We start from the raw sequence: 6,818 nt of genomic DNA, 5'->3' as shown, positions 1-6,818 counted from the left end.
TTAGACTTTGTAAGACTCATAAGATGCATTAATATTTTTTTCCTACAATGCACAACAACATGCATGAATAGAAAGCATTGAAGAAAAGAGGCAACACGCACACAACCTGCTTTATAAATATAAATTACCTTTTCGGAGACATTTTTGAACTTGTAAGCCAATACAACTTGTCTCTTGTGATCTTGAGCATACTCACATCATCCCACCTTAGGCTAAATAATAACTTAAAGAAATCATCCCCATTTTGGGGATCGAAAATGCATAAGTACTTGTAACCCCTATCTTTGAGGCACTCCTCTTCTGCTCTTATTAACTTATCTAATCGTTTCTTCCTCTTTACCTCGTCTATACCAAGAGCCTCAACCTTCACAATTTCTTTTGAGACAAAGGCATGGAATTCATCCTATAATGCCAAACAATAAAATAAAATAATGAGAGATAGAAAAGCACATTCCATATAAGAGAGCTAGAGATAGAGGAGCACCTTCCATACAAGCTAAGAAATTAAATTGCAAGGAGAGTTATACCTTGGAGCAGAACCATGATAATTCCTTTCCTCTGTACTCATCAATATGAGAATATAATCATAAATATGACGATGAGAAGCACAATTTAAGAAAGAATACTTACGCATTGGTGGTATCCAATGCAAGTAGTAGCTCTACTTCCTTCTCCTTTGGCACCTCAATGAGTGAGAGCGAAATTTTGGTGCCAAGACATGCTTAAAAATAGCTAAAAATTACGAATATCAAGGGAAAAATATTCAACGTCGAAGGCGGCGGCTCGATCTAGGACGATTTTAAGTGTCAAAGTGCTTTAAAGGCGCTCGAGCAACACTTGTTGATTTTTCATAAATTTTCAGACTGTCGTGTGGGTTGACAAGAGTTACTGGCCAATGCGAGATGCCAAGCCGGATGCCTAGGATCTTTCAGAGCTCAATTCGGAGTCCGGACGGGGAAATGGCTAAGAAACCGGGCAAGATGTGAAGGGGTGGACATTAGAGTGGTCAAATGGGTGATGCCTTTTGGGAGCCCAACATTTTATGCCACTTAGCAAGAAAGGGGGAAAAAAAATCGTGGAGAGAGAGGAGAAGAAGGCGCCAACAGATCACGCCGAAAAATGCGCTTGGGGATGGAGGCATTATGCAGCCTGTGAACAACCATGGCAATTGATCATTGCCCTTCAATCCCCCCTGGATGCCGATCATTTCGTCATGCTTCGCTCCTCCAATGGCGGTCTCTATGAAGATCTCTAAAATCAGTCTTTCTCTCTCCTCCCTCTCTCTCTTCCAAGGGCAGATTCATGTGGTGGAGAAGAAGAAGAAGAATGGATAGCGGATGCTTGTCCAATGAAGACCGGATTGCTCCTGGTTCAAGAGGAAGGAATATTGCTGATTGTGGACTGTCATGAGCATTAATGGTTGCTGGAAATCAGTCCCGAGATATGGCAAATAAAAACCCGCAACCCTCATTTTTACAAAGAAAATTGAGGTTTTATGCAATTTGCTTCATGAATATTTGTTCCCATGGGATGATTATGCATTATAATGTTGCTTGCTATGAGTTTGATCAGTTTATGTTCAGAAAATTAGAAAATCACAAGTGTTGTGATTAATAGTGTAAAACTCGTAAAACACGTGAAATATGGGGAAGTTGGGTATTTTTGGTATATAAATGGAAAATATAATAAAACACACAAACTAAATTTGTGTTTTTGCTGCAAATGAACCTAAGGGCCACAATCCACAATTCATTTTGTATTTTCAGTTATTTAATATTGTGAAAAATATAAGAAAAATAAGAAAAATGGAAAAAATAAGGGAAAAATGAATTTTGAGTGCCGAAAATTAAGGAAAAATAAGATCCATGTTTGTGGATATATGGGGGGTCTGAAGTATGAGATTTAGCCTTAGTTCAGCCCTACCTTTATGTTTTAGTGAGTTTTTATTGCTTTTCATACAATAAAAACATGGAAAATGAACCCTGAACCGATCAATAATGCACAACCTAAACGGGTGAGGGGGTAGAGTGTATAAAAGGTGTTTAAATGCTGAATGAAATGATGAAAAGCTTGTTGGTTTTTATGCATACCATTTAGGTTGGTCAATAATTAAAAATTAAGAACCTAATAGCACGAGGGGTTCTCGGTGCTAGGTTCATGCAACGCCGCATACGAGCGATAGTTAAAATCATTGAAAAAAATGTTTTTCACATGTGCACAAATGCTGATTTTCTTAATTGTTTGAGCACATGGACATTCACAATTTGCATGAATCATAAAGAAATTTAAAAGGCATCAGACAATACCTCGTGGATGCATGGCAATTGTTTTCTAGAGGAATATGACCAACGTTGAGTGAGTAAGGTTGCCCAAGCTATAGACTAGGCGTTGGGTCTAAGGGGGAAAGTAAAGTGAGGAAGCATGGTATATCTCCTGGAAATACGCAAATCATAAAAGAGAGAAGTTTGTGCTCATATGTTATATATGTTTAGCGATGCATCGAGGGGCCAATCCCCAAGGTGTAGGAGAGTCGCAGTGAGGTAGCGGTAGTCAGCCGTGGGAGGACCTCCTATGTTTGTACTTCGTGCTATTTGACAATGTGCTGGGACTCCCTTTGAGGAGTGTTAATTGGGTTAGAGTTTGGACTACGAGACGTGATACAAACGCAAGATGTTTAGGAAGATGATGTATGTGTCATCCACGCTCCTAGCCGCGAGGCCGTGGGGTTGTTGAGCGCATGATAGAGGTCCGGCTAGTGCATGAGCCAGTGCCGGCCCGTTTTAGGTCCCATCAATGAGTTGACACCATACACAAATATGGAATTGAGCATTATCGGAGTACTCTATAATTGAAAATCGGATAACATAAGAATAGGATACATATATTCAATGCCTACTTGTATAATGGACAAAGTATAAATGATTACTTACTTTCTTTGATGCGTCTCCACCATGTTTTTAGCCTATGGTTTCTAGTCCAAACTAGGAACTTCTTGCCCCTAAGATATTGCCATTCTCTCCTAAGAGCCCTCTCAAACTCTGCATTTCTTTGATGCCAAATTGGACCCCAATCATCTAAATTGTTGGCTATCACAGATATGATCTATTGGGGGTAAAGGTGCCTCCGCCTAACTGCCCATGTATTACTACACTAACAGTACATGCACCTGCACACACTTTGCAGGTGGCGGGTGCCCATCACTTTCACTTCATTCTTTATTCTTTTAGTCATTTGAATAAAGAGAAGGTTGGTCACACATTGTGACTACTGGATTTGCCACATTGTGTGTGTGTCTCTCTCTTACTCTTGCTCCTTCCACCATAACTCTTGCTCCCGCTCGTGCTTCCACTTCATGGCTTAGCTTCCTTCAACTGGTATCATAGCCTTCTTCTTCTCAAGCTCAAGATTGGTTCAACACACTCTCAACTTCCATTCAAATACCTACATCAATTATCACTTTGTTGGTAGCCATAGCCACTCCGTTTGGTTGCACTCTTCTTGGGAGCCTTCTTGAGTAAGTTGGAGCAGCCCCCATAGACCTTACCTTGTTGGTGCAGCATCATGTTGTGTGAAACAAGCCCTTTTTTTAGCAGCATCAGCTCACGTTTTTCATCTCCTACAACATATCTTCTTCATTGGGCAGTTATACAAGAACTTATACACTTGGTTTTGATGCCTGGCATTGATCCTTCCATTCTTGGCATTCCATTTGAACAATAAGATTTAGTTTTGGACTATTATAAGAGCCTACAAACTGTCATAAAATAGGGCAACACTTATCTTTGATGTCTACACTCATTGCCATTGGTTGGATGATGCCCGGTTATGCTCGGTTGATGTTTATATATTCAAGAATGATATGTCATTTCTTAGAGTTGATTTTGGATAGATTCAACCACTTCATTTACTTTGTTTTGGCTGAGGTTTGCTAGTTGGAAATATAGGGTAGCCCTCTATTTGACGCTTATATGGCTTATGATGTCCGGTTATGCTAAAGTAATGTCTACATGTATGGGAATGCTAGGCCCATGTTATATGTTGGCTTTGGAGCAGATTTTGGTATTGGAGTAGCTTGGCTTGACAGTGTATTCATTACTATATACAGCAAGGCTGAACCTCTTTTAATAGGGATTTTGTGTACCTATTGCTTCTATTGGGTGTTCTATATGCACTCCTAATGTGTATTGTTGATTCTACTACATTGGTATATCATATGCCCATGTTTTGAGGTGGCTTTGAGCTTCATTTGAGGACTGGTTTACTCGGTTTTGACAATGAATTTACTACTATAATAACTAGGGCTGAAGCCTACTTGGTCAATGTATGCTCTACCTATTGGTCATGGATGCTTCCTGGGTGACTCATACGACCACACGGATGTATATAGAGGTTGGAACATATCTTATATTACTCCAGAATGCCTTTTGAGCTTTGATCAAGCTCCGTCTTGGTTGGCACTTGATTGACATTGGTCTATAGTGGCATGCTTTGTGACAGCCATTATGTCTATGGTCTATGCCTGACCCTTCGGTACATGCTTTGATGCATATGCTAGAAATGCATACTCCTTACATTGTTTGTATTTGATTGCCACTTGGAGCTTCAATTGGGTGTCCATTTTCATATTTTGGAGCTCTTGGATGCTTCTTTGGGTTGTCAAAGATTTGACATGGACTATTACATTATGTATTGGATGTTATAGGTGATGTTCGACTCATCCCTCACTCTAAATGCTCCGTTGATATACAGTCTTGGCTCCATGATGCCTTATGCATTCACATGTTATCTTTGAGCTTGGTTGCTTGATTGACATTAATATTTCTACCAGTGGGAGCTTCATGCTATCTCTAGATATTCCAGAGCTTGTGGCTTATGCAATTGAGCTTCTTGAGTAGATGAGACTGGGATCTCCTATATGTCTATGCTTTTGATAGATACTTGTCTACATTGGATGCTTTTGGGCTGATTTGATCTATCTTCTCTCCTTGAGTATACACCGAACTTTGTCAGGTATTTGGGTGTTTGGCTCATGGTTCTTGGTTGCTACAATGTTTGTTACATGCTTGCTTCATGTAAGATCTAACCTGGCAGTCATACTTGACTTTGGATCACTATTAGCTCGTTATTTGCTCTTATTTTCTCACTATTGTGATTTATTACAACAAGCTGTTTTATATGGATTGTGATGTATTTATTGAGATTAATCATGTCATTTTAATGTACTTTTGGTACTATTTGGTGGAGAACTGGTCATTTTAGGAGTTTCTCTTATTTTTAGCTTGTTTTGGCATGTTTACTACTAATTATAGTAGACTGTTTTCTGCATAGTCTACCTCTGTTTGACTCATTGCCAAGTTGGATGGCACCAACTATGGCTACTGGAAGTCTCAAATATGGCAGGTTTTGGTGTAGAAATTGCATATTAAGCCACTAAGAAACAAAGGTATTAGACCCAAGAATATGGATGATGATGACTAGGTTGATTTAGATGCACTGTGCAAGTCCACTGTCATTGTATCACTCTCTGAAGAGGTCCATAATAATGTTGTTGTAATGGAGGGAAATACCTAGTGTCACACTGACCTAGGTATAAAAGGTGTGAAGGACACTGGCATGGCACCATTTGATGAATACACATTTGTCCTTTCACCTTCTTCACCTTCTTCCCTATCCTTCCATGGGCTGCCAGCCATTTCTCTCTCCTCTTCTTGCCTTTCTCTCTCTACTTGTAGTCTTTCTCTCTCCTCATCACCCTCTTTCTCTCTCTTCTTCTTACCTTTCTCTCTCCTCTCCCTCCTCTTCTGCAGTCCTTCTCTCTCTCTTTCCCCTTAGTTAGGATAGTTAGGTCTCCTTCATTACAGTTGGTATCAGAGCCTAGGTTCTTGGTCCCAGTTAATCCCTCATTTTACCCAATTACAACTTTCTAGTTACATGGAATTTTGAGTCACAGGTACACAGGTACAGGGAGCATTAATGGCAGCTTTCTTGAAGACCACACAGAACACACAGGTCCCAATTAATCCCTCATTTTACAGGGGAGTTTCTAAAGATCTCTGGACCACAAGGACTGCATGCAGGAGCATTAATGGCAGCTTTCTTGAAGACCACACAGACCATGGCAGCCTTTCTTGGAGAGTGTGGAGAAAGGAAGGCTAAATTTAGTAGCTCGTTGCTCATTTTAAGCCATTTTTGAAGATCCTCAGCTCCTACGACACCAGCATTGACTGTGGAACACTCTCGAGGACCCAGCCCATGTACTTCACGTGATTTACATGCCGATTCATGTCCAGGTCGTGAAGCTTCGGCATTAAACCACCTCTTTTACAAGGAGCAGAGCCGTTAAGAGCACGAACCCTTCCACTTAAACTCCATGACAGACCTATCCAAGAAAGAAGGAACGATTTCTGCTCTCACAGTATCGGGCATCTTGGACAATCTCCTGGTGTCTTGGTTCATCATGGCCCAATTGCTAGTACCATGTGCAAGGATGTGACCATTGCTGTAGTCTCGGACTAAGAAGTCCCTCCACATCCCATTTTTCCCAAAGGCACTAATTCAGGAGTCAATCTCGACCACTTCCCCCAGAGGGGATAGCGGTTCATCTCGATGTGCATTTTCGTCACTATCCAGATCAGTCTTTGTTTCATCATGGCATGAGTTGTTCCATCATTCGTGGCACCAGGACTCGAATTTGCAGATCGTAATCCTTGAAATTGTCTGTCACTCCTCTCGTAACCCTTGTCTGCGCCGTCTGTCTACCCCAGCCTCTTCTTCCCTCATCAATCCGTCCACCAATCCATCGTGCAAGATGTAGATCT

The sequence above is a fragment of the Lygodium microphyllum genome, chromosome 8 (genome assembly GCF_053477565.2).
Source record: "Lygodium microphyllum isolate KBCC chromosome 8, Lygodium_microphyllum_v1.1.10, whole genome shotgun sequence".
Taxonomy (NCBI): Eukaryota; Viridiplantae; Streptophyta; class Polypodiopsida; order Schizaeales; family Lygodiaceae; genus Lygodium; species Lygodium microphyllum.
Note: the sequence above shows the minus strand (reverse complement) of the source record.